Genomic DNA, 21,374 nt, shown 5'->3' with positions numbered 1-21,374 from the left:
GATAGCAAATTAGAACTCATAAAGTCTGAAATTGGCATTGATTATGGAAGGTACTGTCCTTCAGGTTCCAAAAGAAAAATAGATCTTTCCCATGTTCATATAATTTTTAAATGTAATGCAATTTATTTTTTTTTAAATTTGGAACTAGAGAAGCACAATTTGGCTTCATAATATCAATTATGAGAGTCTTAAGAAAGAAAACACGATATTTTTATATGAATGTGCAACTGGAAATGCTTCATAATTGTCATAGTAGGTGTAATTCTGTGTAGTTGGAATTTCAGTGGTTGCATTTCAGTGTACTCTTCTGAAATCTCTCTAATAACCATGAGCACAAACTTAAAGGCATTTATGAAAAACAATGAACACATACATGTTTATACATGTTTTATTATTTCACAGTATGATACCAGCAAAATCATTTGTCTCCTTCTTTATAGCAAACAAGTTTTAATCAAGGTCTTACCTTAAAATGTCCCTTATAATCCATCTTCCTGTTTTTTTTATTTTTATTTTTTTTATCCATCCTTCTTTTACCCATATAAATAAGTAGTCTGGAAAAACTTTTGAGGTAAGTATGAATTTCTACTGGAATATTCCACAAGAAAACTTCATAGTATTTTATCATTCCCACTGGTGAGTGGACATTCTCAACTACAAGTCTGAAGAAACAAAATATCAACACTGGCCTTGGAATGAACTCCTGGGAAAGACTCAAGAACAAGATCCAACTTTGAATTTAGAAAAGTTCGTTTTCTTTCACTGATACCCTGACTCCAAACACTAAACCAGAAATCTAGTGGAAAAGGAAAGAGGCAAATCTGAGAATTTGAGACGAGCTGACCAGAAGACCAAAAACCTTGTAAAACTTCAGAGACAGAGCACAACACTGAGAAAGGAATGCGGATATCTGGAAGGCTGATTGCTGCTCCCAAACAGGGAACCCCGCCTTCCCTGACCTCAAGGTAAACCCAGAGGGTCAGCAGCTCTAGGAAGACAGCGGTTGGAAAACCCTACAACTATTGCAAATAGAAAAATAGTGTGATATTTCATTCTGAAAGTGACTCCTTCTGCAAGGCAGACTGCAGTTGGTGAAGAAGTCTAGTGCAAGGCCTATGATATCTAAGACAGATTAATGAGTGGCCATTTGGGGAAGGGATTACTTATTTGGGACTGAGCCTCAGAGCACCTGCAAAGCAACTATAATCAAGAGTTCCTGGAGTCTTCCTGCCTCAGAATTTGGTGGGAGACACCCAGGAAACAATCCTGGCAAGGGAGCAGGCTAGACATAAACTCCTTGAGAAATTGAAATTGGACAAGTATGGAGGGAGAAGCCCTGTTCTGTGTGGTAAGAAGTCAGGCCTGGTGAGTGTGCCTTTCAGACAGAGGTGGCTGAGTCTCAAAGTGCTGGCATTAAGTCCAGCACTGCGCTTGAACTCTACCCTGCTTCCTAAATCACTGTCTATTCATTGGTCTCTTTGCTTTCTTCACCTTGCAATGGGAGCCTTAACTTAGACAGTTGACATCACCTGGTAGACAGAAAGGCTTCTCAGCAGAACACCTCATAATCTATGGGTCATAGAGCTAGGCATGAAGCATGGAGAAACATGACCTATGATGAGCAGAAATATACAAAAAGAGGGAGCTGATAAAATGACTATAAACTCAGGCCAATGGACTTGACTGCCCACTCCCAGTGGAAAGGCTGGGCAGGATCCAGCATTTACACACAAAACAATCAGTGTGAAAACAAAAGAGGGTTTAGCAATGACCCACTATCAATCCCCCATATCTGCTATATTCCAAGACTCACAGACCCTGGAAAGAGAACGTTTATCCAAAAACACAGAGGAATATTTTCATCATTTTTTTATATTTTTCATTATTTCTTGTTCACTTTTTAATTTCTTTTTCTCATTTTGACCTCTAATTTTTCCTCGCTCTTCTTATTGTTAATTCTTTTCTGTTACTTTTATCTAACTCTGTAAATTCACTCCTTAATAAAATCATTTGTTTTCTCTTCTCCATATTTTTCTTTATTTTTCAAGTTTTTCTTCTTTTATTTTCTGTCCCCCTCTCTGAATCTTTAATAGTATAGCAGTTAATCTTTATTGATCTTTAAATGTTTAGTTAACCTTGATAGTATGCTTGAATTCTTTTCTACTGTTAGTGGAGGTAAAGATACTGTATTTATTAGAGATTTACTGTATGTCAGTATTTGTTTTGTCATTGTGTTTATACTGTAATTGTAGATCTCCTTTCTATGGGTAAAAATGGTACATTATTGGTTCTTATGTCAATTTCCAGTGTGTTTCTAATTCATTGTTGCTGATTTTGTTGCTATTGCTAGAGTCATAAACTGTAATTGTCACCATTCATTGGGTTTCTTCACATGCCAATACCTTGGTTATCTTTATATCATTAAAAACACAATGGTCTGTTTCTGGAGAACTGGGTACTGAGCTAATTACACTGCCCTCTCCTCTCCCAAACTAATAGAAGGGACTGGCTCTTGGGACACACTCAAAAACCTATAGAAAGTCACATGCAGAGTGTTATTGCTGAGAAAGAGACACTAACTTAAGAGATCTCCATACTAGCAACAGTATTTCCAATAATATTGATTTCCAGCTTCAAGGATCTAGCCCTGTCTCACTATCATCTCTACCTAACGCATCTGCCGGTAATAATACCCATAACTGTTAGTTCATGGAAAGGAGCTCTTAGCACTCATAATGTTTGATCAATTTTGCTGACTGTATGTGGTGATCTGAGAAACTGGTTTGAAGATAGCAATATGCAAAGTCACAATCATTGTTAATTCCTGTCATCTTGCTTTGAATTCCTATATAGGTATTGTTTTTGTTTTGTTGCTCTTGTCATTTGTTGTTGTTTGTTTGCCTTTTGATTTTTCTCTTTTCTCTTTAAAATAAAAAAAAACAAGATAAAAAAATAAAAAAGATAAAATAAAATGACAAATAGGATTTTTGGTAGTTTAATTCCTTTCATGGTCTTCAAGCAACAAATTCCTGCAAATCAAACTGAAAGAAACAGCCAACAGACATTTTCCCATGGGTTGCATTCCTTATCCACATTCTTCTGTTCCTGTAATTTTGAATCTCATTAAATCTGTTTACTGTACAAAACATTCCAGATCAGAGGCACTCATCCTCATAAACAGGAAGGCTTTATGGATGAACCAGTCACCTCAGACTCAAAGGTCTGATCCAGAGAAAAACAGGCCATTAACTTTCTCATTCCTTGAAAACCTCATAAACACTTACTGTTTTAGAGACAGCTGCTTTTAGCATCTCTCAAAGGGCTAGTGATGTTGAACATTTTTATATATTTATTTGCCCATATTTCCTCATAAATGAAATAAATCAGACTTGTATATGTAAACACCATATTGTTTCACTGGTATAAGAAACAGAAAGAGCAAATAAGGTCCAAAAGTTGCAATATATATAGTGCAAAGGAAAGAAACTGCTCAAAATGAAAGAACAAATGGGATGGGGGAAGGAAGGAAGGAATGGAAAAAGAAAAAAAAATATATATATATAAGCAAAGCTAATTGTAGTGCTAATTCTTAGTTCATGGAAAGGCCAGTTAGCGTTCATAATGTTTGGTCAATTTTGCCTGCCCTTGTCTGATAATCTGAGCAAGAATTTTGAAGGTAACAATAAGTAATATAAGAATCATTGTTAAATTCCTATCACCTTGCTTTGAAATCCTGTTTAGCTATTGCTTTAGTTTTATCGCTATTGTCAATTGTTGTTTTCTGTTTACTCACTTTTTAATTTTTCTGTTTTTTTTTCTATTTAAAATATAAAACAATAACAACAAAAATACATAAGATGAAATAGACTGACGAATAGGGTTTTTGGTAGTGTAGTTCCCTTCAAGGACTTCAAGCAACAAATTTTTGCAAATCCAAGTGAAAGGAAAAGCCAGTAGACATTTTCTCATGAGTTGCATTCCTTGGCTGCATTCTTCTGGCCCTATAATGTTGAAGCTCATTAGATTTATTTGCTGTACAAAACATTCCAGATCATGGAGCTTTCAGCCTCATAAATAGGAAGCCTTGCAAAACCATGAGATAGTGGATCAGTGATCAAAGGCATGATCTTGAGAAAACCAGGCCCTTAACTTTCTCATTCCTTTAAAACCTCATAAACACTCTGTAAGAGACAGCTGCTTTTAGCCATTTGGAGCCAATGGTCCTTCTCAGATCTTTATCTTAAACTCTACTTACTATAAGGTTTTCTGTATCTCTCCTTTCTTACACAAACAGCTACTTTCACTATTTGTAAAGTGACAATAACCCCAATCCTTTTAGGAAAAATGGATAGAAGGAACCGAGATGAACGATGGTTAATACAATGATGATTAATGCCACATGCTACACCAAAAGGAAAACAGTGTCATTTGTACTGAAGGCCAAGCAAACTGATGAGCACAGAGCCCTGAGCCCACCAGGCCCCCATTTCCATGTGGAAATATCAAGGGTTTTTTTTGAAGACTACATATGAAAAAGATGAATTTGAGGTTTAACCAAACTGTATGAGATGCACACTCACGTTTTTAAGGAAATACGAAACAAGTTAACAACAGCAACAAAAAACAAATAGGTCTGAATCTCCACCAGTTTATCCTCATGTACGAAACTGAGGTCAAAATGGATCACAGATTTTATTTTAGTGTAATAATGCTAAATACACAGGAAGAGAAAAATAGGTAAAAATCTTGAAGACATCAGCATATGCAGACTTCATAAACAAAAGCCAGACTGCATGGGAAATACTACAAATAATCAATAATTAGGTTATCATCGTGGTAAAAAGCTTTTTCACATCAAAGAAATCACCAACAGAGTGAAAAGGCAACCCACAGAGTGGGAAAAAATTACCCAGTTGTCCTTCATACAGGGACTAATATCTAGAACATAAAAATAATTGAAAGAAAATGTGACACCGTCCTGATTCCAGTCCCAATAACAAAATGGCCATCTGAGATGAATGCACACTCCTCAGATGAAGAAATACAAACGGCAAATAAATACATAAAAATGTGCAGCATCACAGATCATTTGAGAGATGCAAATTAAAACAACACTGGGATTCCAACTAACCCCAGAAAAAGGGGCTATCGTGAAGAAATCAACCAATAACAAGTGCCGACCAGGCTGTGGGGAAAAAGGGAGTCTTCTCCACTGTTGGTGGGGATATAGACTGGTGCAACCCCTGAGGAATCAGCATGGAGATTCCTCAGAAAACTAGCATTAGAGGCCCCATTTGACTCAGCTGGTTATCTGAGTATCTTTCCAGATGAATTCAAACATCATACCACAGCCACATATGTACACCCATGTTTATAGAAGTACAATTTGTAGTAGCTAAATTTGGAAACAACCCAAATGCCCAAATGAGGAATAGATAAAAAGATGTGATAGTGTTTTATAATGGAGTACTAATTAGACATAAAGAAGGGTAAATTTGAGACTTTTAGGCAAATTGTTACACCTGGAGATCATACTCATAAGTAAAATAAATCAGACTCACATGTATAAATAACATATTGATGTTGTCATTTAGTTTTGCTTTGTTTTGTTTTTAGTTTTGACTCAGGGTCTCAGGATATTCCCTATGCTGCCCAAGCTATCCTCACACATTCAATATTCTTGACACAGTATCTCAAGTAACTGGAAATACAGGCTTGTGCCAAACCTCCTCCCCTTAAAACATTTTTTTTTCTTTTTTGACCAGGTGGGACTGAACCTAGGACCTTGCTTATGCTGGGTAAGAACTCTTCCCTTGCACCACCACATCCTCTGTAACTCTGCTGCTTTAAGTGGTATGTGCCTCTGTTAGATAAGAGTGTAAATAGGAACCACATTTCAGACTGTTGTGACACAGAGCGAATTCATAGCAAGCACTTCTATGGTGCCTGCCATTTACCAAGCACTCACATACTATGGTTTTGACTTTATTATCCATTTACTTCTTTGTTTTAGATAAAAACTTAACACTTACTGTAGGTTGTCTGTGCTATCAAAGATTAGATTTATATGAATTCTGAAATCCACTGTTTATTTATGATTAATATCACATAATTTGCATCAGACAACACACAGGTCAATTTTTCCCATAGTTTTCTCATTTTCATCTATGGTAGTGACTCTGTGCTCGTGCTCATGCTATCAACTTACCTTATATCTTCATATAAGGTTATATGTAGTATCTAAACCTGCGCTCTAAATTGTCACCTTTTTTCCACGCATAGCATACACATTTCTTTAAGTTGTTCACTGTGGAGTTTCCTTCTCTCTCATACATACCTTGTCTTCTCTGCTTCTTTTCCTCCCAGTCACCCTCAGTACCCATCGTTTTGTCTTCTTATCCTGTTGCGCCTTTCTCCCATGCCTCTTGCTGAGCGTGATGAGGCCCATGCTAAGACCCATCCACCTTGGTCAGTGGAGCCACTGCTGCGCTTTCTTATTAGCCAGCAGCTTGGACAGTCCCGCTACAGGAATGCCAGTACCAGGCTGGATGCACAAAACACGCCGTGTCTACTGTACAATCAGGGGTTACATTCTCAGAGACTCCTGGACACTCACAGTCTTCTCCTCCATATCTGACCTCTCTGTGACCTCAGGCCTGAACATTGTCACCACATAAGGTTCCTGTGGCCCAACACTGAAAATCTTGCGAAGACTCCAGTCACTTCCAAATTCTACTCCTCCAGCACTTGCAAATCTTGACCTTTAATTTTTTTGAGTATCAGAACCATGACACAATTAAAAAGTAATCACTCAGAGGACTTAGCCATCTTTGCTTCCTATTGTTAGCCACCCTTTCACCATTTTTCAGGCTGCTGCCACCATTATGGAAAAAGGAGAAGCACAAGGCTACAGGGACATGAGCTGCTGGAGGAACATGTGACTGGCAGTGACCAGAGACTTTTAAGCTTCATGTAGTATGGAAACTCTCTCCATGCACGGACATCATAAGAGTCACATGTTCATGATATAAGGGCAAATCGAAGTTTATACTGTATTCTTAAATTTTAAAAAGTAAGTACAGCAAGAGACATAAGTCATTAATGCTCCTGTAAATACTCCCAGTCTCTTCCACTACATTTATCCCATCATTCTTGCCACTTTCAGAAGTACTTCTGAAAGTCCTCTTTATGGCTGTATGAGACTTGAGCAAAATATAATGAATGTGCCGGGCTTGTTTGGATGCTCCTATAATCCCAGCACTCTGAGGTGTGTGGCAAGAGGACCTCCCTCAGTTTAAGGCCAGCCTGGCTACTTAGTGAGAACTTGTTTCAAAAATCAAAAAACAAACAAAAGAGAAAGTGGCCCTGCCACATGCCATCTAAGCAAAGGTAGGTTCATAGAACTTACGGTGTGCCCTCATTCACTTTGTGCACTGGACAGTGTGTCTTCTGAGTTTGAATTTCAAATGTCACACCAATGATGAAAGGTCAATACTTGAAAAAGATTCAAGACATCGAGTCACCCTTAACATTACAACTAAAGACACTCAAAACAAAGAACTTCTGGAACTGCTCCAAAAATTAACAAGAAGATGTGAAAAATGTATCTAAAGGAACGATGTAGCTTTAGGCAGATTAATGGCCATGTGACTTTTACTGCAACAATTGTTAAAGTAAATATTCACCATTTTTGTTATAACTTGTATGCATATATTTTTCCAGAGTCATGACATTTTCCTGGTTTTAAAATTCCTTGTTTTTGTGGAAAACACGACCTGCCCATTTGTTTTTAATTTTTGCTCATTCTGAGTTGGAAAGGCCAATCAGAAGCATCAGCACTGTTTCCTCCAAAAAGTCACTGTGCGACTCCGTGTTTTACCATGTTCTGCTGACCGCGCATAGTGGGAGACAGTAGCTAACATCCTAATGGCTACCTCATTCACTGACACAAAAGCTCACAGTTAGAGGAATGAAGTCCCAGATGCTATAAATGACCAAGAGTGAAAGGGCTTTGGAGTCCCAGAGGGAATATAAAACTTCTCAGCTTGGGATTCTTTGAACCAAATGGCAAGAATGGAATTGCTGACCCCTACAGGCAAATTTTCTTAAACCTTCCACGGAGAGATACCTGAGCCTATCCACCCACCATGGCACATCTCCAGGAAAAGCACCAAGAAAATCTACCTCCCTTCTCTCTGAGAAGGATTAATAAACACACATTACAAGGATTCATTAAGAAGCCAGACACTAATCAGAAAATGCAATATATCCCAGAATCAGTTTCAAATTACACATGCTAATCTACAAAATATTTAAATCATCCTGAGTGTAGAGAGGAAAACTAAGTTCCAGGCTATGGAAAAAATTTTGGAAACAGAGTATTGGCATATTTAAAGGTCAGAAAGGTACAAAGTTTCTGGCAAGGATGTCTGTGTTCTGATTCTGTCCTTTACATTTACAAAGCCCCTTATGAACATCACCCATGACTCTCCTTTAGAAGATTCATACACCTTAGGAGGATGCCAGCCTCAACACACTTCCAGCTGACCGTGACAGCACTTGGATTGCCTCTGCAAAAAAATTTAAAAATGACAACAGATTGCTTGGTGGCTACTTTTACAGCATTCCTCATGCTGTGCCTACAGTGAACCTCCAGTGTGTTTTCTATAAAGTTGTCCACAACAGCACCTGGTAATGAGCTCTACCTGCCCACAGTGGGCTTTTGTGATCACTCCCTCTTAATTGCACCCTGTGTCTCATGCCTGTCCCCCCACTCCAGGGCTGCCTGGCCTTCCCTCCCAGTTCAACTGTTTGTAGACACACGTTTGTCATAAGGTCCCCTTCCCAGGAAGCATGCTTAGACACCATGTTAGTGCACCCTCACTCAGAAATCTGGGGCAGGAAATAGAATCAGATGCTCAAAATTACTTAGCACAAACACTTCAGTCACAGGCTGTTCACCATTCTTTATCTGGAACTTTCTACTTGCTCACCATCTATCTCCAGTTTTCTTTTTTCTCTATTGATGGAGTATGTCAGCAATACAGAGATGCAGAGCTAATGGCAATAGAAATACCTGTACACACACCTCCAAGCTAAGAAAATAAGACATCAAACAAAAGGGCTCTCCTTGTTCCTAAAGTAAGTAGTATCCTCCATGAGGACATCGCCATTTCTTCATATACCTGACTGGTGCATAGAAAATTAACCTATAAAACTAATAATTCTTTCCCATAACTCTCCCTGTCCCCAGTCATGTCCATTCTGACGAGCCCTTTCTTTCCCACTCCTTACTGTCAATCTATGAAATGCCATTGCGACTTCTCTGTTCACTGCCAAGTAACACAGTGAATCTCGCAACCTAGGCCTTTCTACCAGTGAGTGTCCAGTCATTTCCATGTCCTGTCTAAGGTGATCATCACAGCTCTCATCTCTCAATGTCACAATTTCTCACTTCCTTCAGTTCTGATGAAACCTAAACTGAAGCCCTCATAGGAAAGAAGTGAGCTGTTGTATGATCCTTCTTCATGGATGCAGCCAGGTCCGGTCCTTTCCCTTCTCTAACCTCTTGTCTCCCTGGGATTTAGCGAAAAGGGGGAAGGAAGGCCCAAGAGGTCAGAGTCAGGAAATGCCTAGTTTATCTGAGTGGGGTTTCACAGTCATTTCACTCTGATTTTCCTCTCAAGGCTGCCATCATGTGGGGGTTTGGAGAAGGACTGAGTGATTAGTGTCCATCCTCAGCAGCAATTGACATTTTGTCTCCATAGAGATATCTTGACCAAATTCCTTCCATGCCTCAGACTCTGCACTTTTGTCTATCCTGTTAAAACTCCTTCACAGCTAACTTCAAAGGAGAACAATCAAGAGCCATATTGGCTCCCTTTAAATGCCGTCCCCTAGAAATGTGGAGGTCGAGACCATGTCTACACAGGCACTCAGCTGATCTTGAGCTGCTCTGACCAGGACCCTTCCGCGTTGTGACATTAGTAGGCAACTTGCCAAGAGTAAATGCCCAGAGCGCATGTGTACCTGTGTCCACTGGGGTACACTCAAATGGGACAAGAACTCAGAATCCACATAAAAAAGGAGTTACATCAAGCCAAAGAAGGAAAACAGTTTCTGTTTTAATGTTCATTAAGGGGATGTTTTATTGATCCACACAATATTCCTGGATTGCTCTTCACTCCCAGGGAATACAGGCGATTGAGCCAGGTGACAGTTTGACAAAGGCCACCTCCACCCTGGTGTTGCATGGGTCAGCATCCATGGCCACTCTGCCAAGTTCACGTCACATCTGTTCTCAGCACAGTTTTGGAAACCAGGTTAGATTTCAAGTATTCATCTGATTTCCTTGTGAGCCTTGTCTGGCAAGTGCTGGGACTAACTCTAGAGTATCCTTTACCCATGATCGCTGGCTCATGAATGCTTGCAGAAAGAAACACAACAAGGAACAACTATCAAGCTTGCTAGAATCCAGAACTACCTGTGTCACTGAAAGAACCCTACATGCCAATTGGCAGACTGATGAACAAAAATAATGTGGCATACGTAGACAAGCAAGGAGAATCATTTGTAAGAAAAATTTCCAAAAAATTTGTAAGAAAAAAAATTTGTAAGTAAAATAGAAATTGAGACTAAAATATCCAGTAAAATGAATGAAATATAGAAGGCTAAATATGGCTATGGCATGGTTTGTCTTATATAAGGAACCTAAAATGTAACATAATATAATATAATAATAATAATAAATTCGGTTTAAAAAAGGCAAAATGTTAGGAAGCAAAAAATACATTTTGGAGATGAGGAAGTGATTCAGGGGCAGGAAAACTTTAAAAAAAGAAATAAAAAATGATCAAGACTTGTTAAACAAAACAGTTAACAGGATTAGATCAATTTTGAATGTTTATATGTGGTAATGTAATCCTTTTCAGGATAACTACGCGAAATAAAAACCTTTGTAAAGTTCCTGCCACCTTGTTTTGAAAGCCTATATTGTTATTACTTTGGGATTTTGATTATCATTGTTTGTCTCTTTCATTTCTTGTTTTTCTTGTATTTTTTTTTTGTTTTCCCTCTTTACAATAAAGAAAAAAGATGTGTTACATACATGTACCATTTCCTCAACAAGAATGAAACTATTATGTACTAGCATGTCAACATACACTAATAAAAAAGAATCACCCAGTGGTCTCAGAAGCTCCTCTGCAGTTGTATCTCCAAAACACACACAGAGACAAACACACATACACATATACATATACACAACCACCAGTGTCTGTTTTAAAAGGACATCATGATCAAAAGGCCAGCTACTTGACATGCACATATACATGAGTATAGTTCTAAGATTTGTATTTTTGTTGGATGACATACTTATCAGCTCCTGCTTCAATTACTCATCATATAGAGTGAGTCTTGATACTTACTTTGACAAGCTCTCCTTTTTGTATAATCTACACAACTCCCTTTCAAGATAAAATTACAATAAAACTACCCTGCTTCAGATACCCCAAATTCTACTATTTCAAAGTTGGTCTTTTTCTGAAAAATCATAACATTTTACTATAAAATTTTGTTTCTGACCTGGAAACTGATAGAATGTCTTGTGTGTATTTTTCTCATATTTTTAAATCATGTTGATAATGGTTTTATAATGTTTGTAACTGGGCCAGGGATTTAGCTCAGTGACATAAGGGCCTGCCTGCCGGGCAAGCATGAGGTTGTGAGTTCAATCCTCAGTACCAGAAGTTTAAAAAAAATAGAAAAATGTAATGTTTGTGATCATTTTTAACAAAATATTAAATTTCTATTATATTCCATAGTCATTAAAAGGCATGAAAATATTTCATGCATCTTGCTTGTATTAGGTATGCTTTTCCTGCCCACTTACTAGGGATTATCTTTGTTTCTAAGGATGAAATTCATTCAAAAAAAGAAAGACAATTTGCCACTCGCTATTGTTAATGAAGTACTAGTATACTAATACTAGTAAGTCACTGACCCTCTCCGATTTTTTCTGACACTGAACACATATGTGACAAGTTCCTCACACGGTTCTAGTAGAGAAAAATAAATGCTGACAACTAAGTTTTCCATGCCACTCACAAAGGAGAGTGTAGGTATGGGGCATATTTACAGGCATCTGTGTCTCAAATTCCCCAGGTATCCTATGAGATAACTTGGGGTGGCCTATGTTGAGGAAATCCCCAAACAGTCATTCCCAATTCCCAGAAGAACAATACTGTCAAAATACAACTCTTTGGGAAGGGCTACAGCCAATTGACAGAGCAAATGCCCAGCATACATGAAATCCTATGTTTGATATCCTACCATTGCAAAAACAAGAAAAAGCCACAGCCCTGTCCTCAGCTTTGACCTTCTAATTAAATCCATGACCTACCTCTAGACAATACCCACTTGAATCACATTTTAATACAAACAATATAGTTTGTGTAGCTCACAGACTCAGAATGTACTATGGCTTGAGAGTTGCAATTACTTATAGCTAAAAATTTCTGCAACACACCATTTACATGAACTGTACATTTAGAAGTAAAATCTACTCAGGTGAGAACAAGACTGGACACAAATATTGAGAAGTAAGTGAAATATTTTACCTGGTAAATGCTCAGCATTACCCAGAGATCTGTGCAGATGCCATGGGTACAGTGAACTCCTGACATACAAGTATCTAGCAGATTTTGCATAGAGCAATCAGGCTCAGGAAGACAGAGAACCTGAGTGAGAAATAGGTAATACTGCCTCTCACTCCATATCTCTACGATACCTCTCTGCCAAGAAACTGCAGTGATCTGAAAAACATTCTGACAGTATGGCAACTTTCGAGGCTATCATGTAACTTATCCAGCTGATAAATCACAATCCTTTGGTTACTGCGGAAATAGTAGGGACAGGTGTTTGTTCAACATGACTAAGAAATTCTCTGAATTAAACTTGTTAGATGCCCAGGTTGGAAGTACAGGTTTTCTCTCTCCAATCCCAGTTCTGTGTTATATTGGGTGGGTCTTGTCAACAATCTTTGGACTCAAACATTAAGAGCACATATGAGTTCCTGGCCCTGGCCTTGGTATCGTGTCAGATTCAAACAAACAAACAAAAATATTGCCCATGCTTTTGGTTGGTGAGTGCTGAGCACTTGTGGTAGTGGGACTGGCACACTAGTTGCACACATGTGTGTCGGAATTGGATGTATGTGTTTTGATCTTTGTTCAATTCCATTTTTCTGTTGTTGTCCAGGTCTGAGCACTGAGTACAGAGGTCAGACTAGGCATGGTTCCTGGTCTGCGATCATTCCACATCACAGCCCTCAAGCTTTGCTCATATGAATCTTGAATAGTACAGCTTGTGGTTTCTGACACTTCACCCTTTCCTTCCAGAGAAAGCCGTGGCAAGTTTTCTTTAACTCTGTCTTCAACAAAATCAGAGACCAAAGCAGGAAAGTTCCTACTTTTACCAAATTTGAATTAGAGAACACGGCCAAGGGACCAGGTAATGTCATATAACATGTAGGTTCAGATGTCAGTCACTGATAAAAATTGGTAAGAACCCACACATCTAGGAATTGAAAAAATACAGATGGAATGGAAGAGGAATTCATGGCACAAAGTCTTGGACAGGAACAATGGAAGAAACCACCACATTGGCTTTGCAAATAAAATGATATTCTTGAGCAGTCTCTTAGTGTAACCAGCTCCCCTTTGGGTCCTTGTTTTGAGGTGATACAGATGGAACTGACAAAACAGCAAGCAGGTGACATGGAATGACCAGGTATGTGTTAGTAGGAAGAACAGAGAGGAAAGCCGCTACCCACTGTGGAACAGGTTCCTTTTTTTTTTTTTTTTTTTTTTTCTTTTTTATCGATACCAGGAGTCAAACTCACGACCACACACTTCCAAGGCAGGCGCTTGTGCCGCTGAGCTAAATCCTCAGTCCCAATGGAACAGGTTTCTAAAGGTGAGAAAAAAAAAAAAAAAACATACAGATCCAGGAATTTTATGACACCTTGATATAAGTGTTATGACAGAGTGCACGTTGTCAGATCTTTAATGCCTGGAAAGAAGGCTGTCTTGTTCATGTTATATAAACATTATATACGGGTCTTATTTGTTTATTTAGGTGAGCTATGTAGGCCCTCTGTATTTGAACTCACTCAAGCCCTGACCTTCGGTTTACTTTAAAACCTCTGTCCTATCTGCCTAACTTTCTTTTTTCTCCTGGCCTCATTAGGATTACTGCTACGGAGTGAGGTGAGGAGGGCAATGAGGACCCAGCCCCTGTTCAATGATTGTCTGAATTTCATCTCCGATTTCAGGAGTGTTCAGCTGTCCCGCTTACTGAGGCTGGGGTGGAGTCCACCAGTCATGAATCACTGGCTGTCTGAGGCCAGCATTCCCAGCCCATCAGAAGTGACCGAGAAGTCAGAGTTATAACTCTACAGTGTTACTGACCTACTTACCCATTTATAGTGAGGAGGTCCGGAAATGAAGTAGATCTGTTCAAGTGGATGTCAAGCTGATATGAGGAAACCCAGAAAAAAGACTGTTATGCAGAATAATCATATGGCTTCCTTACTTATTTGTACCTGAACCTAGGGAAAAAAAAAATGATTACAACTAACAGTTCCCATGATTGAACTATTTAAAAAACTGCATTTTCAGGTTTTTTTTTTTTTGGGGGGGGGGATTGTGTTTTCTAAAACAGCATTCTTGAGTTACACTGGAGAGGAGATTTGGCACATCTTAGTATTCCATGCATGAGTCTCAGTCTGATGTCAAATCCTTTTCAGTGTCAACATGAGATGTAAGTGTGTGTGTATGAGTGAGTGAGTGTGTGTGTGTGTGTGTGTGTGTGTGTGTGTGTGTACCAACTCCTACACAGGGCTTGGCTATTTCAGTGGCAAAGCCTCTACTACCAAGCCTTTATTGAGAGACATCTATCACTTTTCCCTACAAAGCAAACCTTGTCCTGGTTAAAAGACATTTTTTAAACAGCAAGCGATGGACTGGGGAGGGTTTAAGATATGGTTTAATATAATGAAGAGCCCTCAGAGATTTCTAGATAAGATAGCTACAGTCATTGCTCCCAAAGAAGAACAAAGACATCATTTGTGTCATGTTCAACAATCCTCTTCAGGCCATAAGAAATTGAGAGAATTCCTTTGATTCAAATGAAGGAAGACACAGGTCAAGAAGCCTTGGGAGATGGCCCCCAGTGAAAAAACCCTGTCCCCAAAGGAATGAAGAGATAGGCAGATATTTACTCTGAGAAACTGGAATTTGCACAAGAAACTAATCTTTGAGGGAGGAGACATGAATCTGATTGGAGGGATATGGAGGCCAAGATATAAGAGCAGTGGGGGATGCTCAAGCTTAAGTGATGACTGAGTGGAATGCACAGGAGGGGCCGCCCTGCAAACAGTCACACATGCCAAGCATAAATCTAGTTCTTAAGATGAGGGGCAAAGCCAGACTCCCAGCAGCCTTTCCTCTCTCCCAAACTTGCTGCATCCTCCCAGCTACCGAACATTTCTCCCCCTTCTTTCTGTCTTGTCTCCTTTCTCGCCAACGCAGAGGCTGTTTCTTTCCCCTTCACCCAATCTCTTGCTCATACTTGCTGTGTAGAACACCTTAAACTCTCCCTGACCTTCCGCCCTCCTCTCTGTTCCTGTGCTCCTTGCTGTCCACATTCTGAACAGGTAGTGACAAAATATAGCCCCTGTCTGTGCTCAAGGGTGCAGCTGTAGACCAGAGAGAGGAGGGCCATTCTGAACACTCCTGGGTCCATGACCACTGACACGCACTTGCCATCAAATCTTGGCCGTGAGGAGAGCAAAGAGGAAGAACTAAGGAAGAAAATAGCAGCAGGAAAGAAAGAAAGAAACAAACAAACAAACAAAAAAAAAACCAAGAAGCACAGACCAAGACAGCCAGTCTCTACCCCATGGCCACCCAAACACAGAAAACACTTATCATGGAGCCCATCCTACAGCAACCTGGGGAAATTCTACAATGATCTAACTGAGAGGAAAAGTCAGGCAGCACATAGGCAAAAGCTTAGATGACAAAAGATGAAGAACATCCTCGGACACAAAAAGGGATCCACAGGAGCACAGCAGTAGGTTCCAGTGGCACTACCCAGTTTCACAATTGACTGAAACCCCAGAGTAGTATGGTAACTATTTCCCCTCTAAAGGCCAGTTTCCCCCTCCATGGCCTCATGGCCTGTCCTATGCAGTGTATTTCTCCATAGGAAAGCCCCTGGGATGCTAAGGCGGGATGAATTGCAAGGAGTGTGAGGTCATGAGTGAAATGACATACTTGGGGGGGAGGGATGAGCCACAGAGTATAAACTTCCCTTGCAGAGTGTGAAACCAGCAGAAGTCCCTTTGTTTGAAAGCCTCAGGAGTGACTCAAAGCCTAGAGACAGTCAGTGTTACTCGGCAGTAATATAAGTGTCTTTCCCTTTAGTTGAATTTATTTTATTTTAAAACTTTTGAAATTGCTGGTGTTTCTTTCTAATCTTCTCTAGTATCTTAATGTATTTTTTGCCATTTTGCCTAAGACATATTTATTGGATTTTTTTCCCTTTGAGGCTGTACCTGTCCCCAGGACTTTTACCAAGGCTTCTTTGTGTAAAGAGAAGGCATTAAAGTTACCAAGAATAAGTAACTTTTACAGCAACACACGGGCTTAAAAGCTATTTGATTTTCCTTCCTAACTGAATTTTTCGCATGGCCCTTTGTACAATCTCGAAATGTTTATCTCCCAGCTGTGTCATCAATCATGTCTACTAGGCAAACAGAAAGATAATAGATTGAAAACAATGGTAAACTTACTGGCAAAACATTTATTTTGGATGCTGTGTAACTAAACCTGACACATAAATCACATATAAAATTAAAAGTTTTAATATGTGATTAACAGAAAACCTCATGATGCTTATTATTTTAACTATTGACCTTTCAATCTCCCTTGAAATGCCACATAATCCAATAAGAACTTGATTTCAAAATCTAACAAAAAAATCAAAAAGTACAATATGACCATAGCTGACAAGGAAAACAATCCTGCTTCAAGTCTTTCTTCAGTCCTTGTTAAACATTATAGCATCAGTTCTAAAATAATGAAAATTTAAAAAATTATACATATTACACATCTTCAAAATTGCACACGGAAAAACCACAGCAAAAGTGCCCTAACGCTACCTTACCGTGGCTATGAAAATTGCTACTTTGCATTCAGTGTTGTGAAATTCACTTGGGCAATACTCATCTTCCCTCATAAACTGGATTGAGCACAGTTTTCACAGCACTCTTATAAATAGGATTTTCACCCATGTCTCACTTGGCATTCATTTTCTCCTTTTAAAATTTAGCAATTTTCTTTCTGTTACAAATTACCATTAAAAGCTTCTAAATCAGCGGTAATGCAAGGCCAATAAGAACAATTCCAGCAACCACATCATCAATAATTGCAGTGACTTCTGGGCCAGTGGGACCTTCTGGAGTCTTCCCAGTGTGAACAAAGGCTTGGTTGTTCCCAGTCACTGACTGTGTGAAATAGAACCAGCAGTCCTCCATGTACTTCTCACAGTGCAAGAGTGGGTCCACCTGGATTGGCTGGGGAAACTTGTCCCAGCATTCCACCTTGGTAAAGTGGTAATGGAAACATTCCTGTGCATGCCTGTCCCTTTTTCCTCCATTATTGAACACTCTGCACTGAACACGTTCTTTATGCTTGGCACAGATGCCAAGGCAATTCTGGCACATCTTACAGGTCTGCCCTTGAATCTTGTGGACAGACATAACAGAGATGCCCAGCCATTGCAGATCTGCCCATACACAGCTGTGCATGAAGTAATGTGCAGAGAACAGTCACACACACTGAAGTATAGTTGGAATAACATTCACACGTCCAATCACTGCACACACAAGTTGCCTCCACAAAGGAAGCCATTGGATTATCAGAATTCAAATTATTGCACACTCAGCATCTGGTGAAATAAATTTCATCTGTGTTATCCCTCTTCTTGCAGGTACAGTGTCCACAGACACACTCTCCACTGTCACAACAGGTTTCAGAGCTGTTCTCTTTCCCGTGGTAGGCATTCATGCCTTCACTGTTTGCTTCTTCTGTGCTATGTTTGCATTGTCTACCCACACATGCCTCATGCCTGCAGGCTCCACATTCAGACAACCTGTTGACATCCTGGCTCCTGGGACTCTCAGAGAAGCCCTTGCTCCCGGTACTCTCACTTACCGATGAATTAGGAATAGCCTCTACTTCAGTGTAGCCCAGAAGTTTCATTGTAATGGTTTCTGATTTTTTTTATGTGGACATTTAGTTGCAGTTACTCTAATTTCAAATTGAACCTCCTTTTCAGTGGAAATATTGGAACACTTTCTACCATTTTACCCTGTCCCATTCATTCCATTCTCACAGTTAGATGTGTAATTTATGATTACTCATTCTTGCAATTTGTTTTCCAAAATTACCTCTGAAAAAAGGGAGATGTAGTCATCAATGATTAAATGAATTACATTGCAGAAATTTGCACATGATGTTCCTACTTCTGACTTAGGGATCAAATGTTTTAGTCCTTTGTAAATGGGCTGAAATTTTTCAGTAACCACAAAAATTTTTTGAATATTATTTTCCCTGAATTTCTAGACAAGGTAAACAATAGAGGGATAATCATCATAATGGCTCTTTGGGTACACATTACTCTCCAGGTGACACTGGCCATCATTAGGTAAAACAGTGCTACAGAATTTTTCTTTTATCTCCATTGAATTGGAACCCAGCAGCCATGTGACATTCCTCCAGCCAATCAATGATCCCCAAACTGCCACTTGCATGATTGCCTCAAAACCATGTTCAAGGCAATTCACATTTCCAGATATGTGCTGTTTCCCAACAAGTTTGTTACATATCTCTCCCTTGTCAGTAAGGCTGAAAATGTTTCAGTACTACAAGGTTTAACACAGTTCTTTTCACTGATACAAAGAGTTTCTGAGCTTTGGCAGTTGTTTTCGTTACTTTTGTCTTGTTGCTGAGACAAAAATACCTAACACCGAAAGTTAAGGGAGGAAAGGTTTATTTGTCTTGCAGTTTGTAGAGATTTTATGTCATAATCAGCTAGCTTTAAGGCAGGGTGGCTTGGCAGAGGGTTATCAGAGAGGATAGTAGTTCATGTATCCATGAAATGGCAAAACCAACCAGGGGAGGAGACAAGATTCTTTCTGGCCCATATGTTGTATGCAGGGGAGGAAGCAACTGTAAGGTGTGTTAAAAATATTTCCCTCAGGTGGAAAAGAAATGGCATGAAAATACGAGCAACTGCCATGAATTTGTAGAGGTTCAATGTTGAGACATAGAGTCTCGCTGGCATACTCAGAATGTGTACAAACGTGCTGATCTTACATTCCCTTTGCTCATGCCCTGAAAAAGAAAATAAAAGAATGGAATTGAGCGAGGGTTGTCAAACTGTGGTACATGATTCAAATGTGCCTAGCTCTGTTTTATTTTTAAATCGCTATTGACACCTAAGTCATGCAATGTGAAATTCACCTATTTAAGATGCACAAATGGAGACAATATGGTATTTACATAAGTGAGTTTGATTTATTTCACTTGTGAGTATGTTCTCAAGTAGCTTCCATTTACTTATTAAAGTCTTGATGCAATCTTTCTTTATAGCGAAGTAGTACTCCATTGTATAAAAATACATCTCTTCTTGAAAAATTGTATATGTTCCAAAATCTATAGTGAATACTGTTTAAGGGTAAGAATCTGTTCAAAGAGGAAAAGTAATTGGAATAAGGGAAAGGAGGAAAGAAGGAAGAGGAAAAGAAAAGACATAAATCTGTGTGTATGTGTGTGTTTATATGTATATTTATATATATGTATATATGATAGCTAAAATGGCTATACTATTAATTGTATTAGTTATTGCAAAAGAACAGTTAATACTCAGATGTTTTGATTAATTTTACAGTATCTCTATCTGTTAATCTCAGCAACCCTCTTGAAGGTAACACTATGCAATATTACAGACATTGTCAAATTCCTGTCATCTTGTTTTGTAAACCTATACTCTTACTGTATTTTGTTTCTTGTTTGTTTGTCTATTGCTTTTTGTTTTTCTTTTCTTTGTCTTTTTATCTTAAAAAAAGATGCACGGTGGTACTTACGTCATTGCACAACCATCATTATCAACATATTTTGCAGTGTTTTTGTCCTCCTCAGAAAACCCAATGTCCATTGCTTGTCGCCTCTTCTTCCTGTACCTTGTTTGGTAAATATATTTCATTTCTAACATAGCCAATCGTTTATTTCATTGGTGTCCAATCCTGCTTTAGCACTATGCTGGCAAAGTAGTTATAGAACAAAATACATGTCTACAAATGAATCTAGCTTCAGTTACACTATCTGTCAACCTCTGTCCTCTTACCAGGGATTCTGGGAAACGTTCTGGGTTTGGAGTTAGGGAAGCAGGTGGCAACAGTGAAACGTAGTGTGTTAGTTTTCTCTGCACGCCTAGTGTGAGTCACAACTATGCCTTGAAAGACCAGTAGAGTCAGCAACCCAGGGCCAATGATTGAGGGCTCCGATTCATTGCTCCTAACCTTGGACACAAGGTGAGTATCAAAACCATGAGGTAAGTTCCACCAGACCTGGAAGAGAAGTTTGTTGCTCTGCCAGGGTATAAAACAAGCAGCAAAATCTGAAGCCCAGGAGGCAGCATGTAAACATCTACTTGAATTCTTAGGGTTGACTAGAGCAGAAAGATTTGTCAGAGGAGAGATTCCTAGTGTTGAGGGTCCAATATTTACACTTTCTGGCACAGGACCATTTGTGAATTGTTCTCTGTCAGCTCTGAAACACTGTGTTACCTTGTTCTTAATGTTGTACCTTAGCTTTGCAAATGTTCCAAGTTGTGAAAATTAGGTAAAGAGAAAAATCAGGCATCTCTATTTCAGCTTCAATTCTATTAACAGCAATGTTAAAATTAAAAGATTAAGTTTTTTAAAGTTTTTACTAAGAAGTGTCCCCCTGCATAAGGAAGCCAAAATTCATTGTTTCATTTCTTTTCTTTCTTTTTTTTTCCTTCTTTTGTCTTTAAGTCTCACTTTGTAGTTCAGTTTGGTCTTGAACTCATTATACAAATAGGGATGACTTCAGGCTCCCAGCAATTCTCCTGCCTCAGCCTCGCGAATTCTGGGATGTCCCACCACACTTGGCTTGAAAGCCACCTTTTATGAGGACATTTTCCCTTGACTTTGGAATTCTCTCTTGTACCAACTATGCTCTGTCTTGTCAATGAGACAACTCCAAAGCCTCTCTGGCCTCCTA

General features: G+C 39.1%; 2 pseudogenes; both read right to left on the bottom strand.

The window, feature by feature from the left end:
* Nucleotides 1-17,301, bottom strand: part of LOC100725356 (eukaryotic translation initiation factor 5B-like) — a 38,204-nt pseudogene extending 20,903 nt beyond the window's left edge.
* Nucleotides 17,302-18,005: 704 nt separating this feature from the next.
* Nucleotides 18,006-18,976, bottom strand: LOC100713173 (integrin beta-1-like; annotated as a pseudogene).
* Nucleotides 18,977-21,374: the final 2,398 nt, after the last annotated feature.

Source organism: Cavia porcellus, unplaced genomic scaffold (assembly GCF_034190915.1).
Source record: "Cavia porcellus strain 051 isolate PalLab524CR breed Dunkin Hartley unplaced genomic scaffold, mCavPor4.1 scaffold_3, whole genome shotgun sequence".
Lineage (NCBI taxonomy): Eukaryota > Metazoa > Chordata > Mammalia > Rodentia > Caviidae > Cavia > Cavia porcellus.
This window is presented reverse-complemented; position numbering and strand designations above follow the sequence as displayed.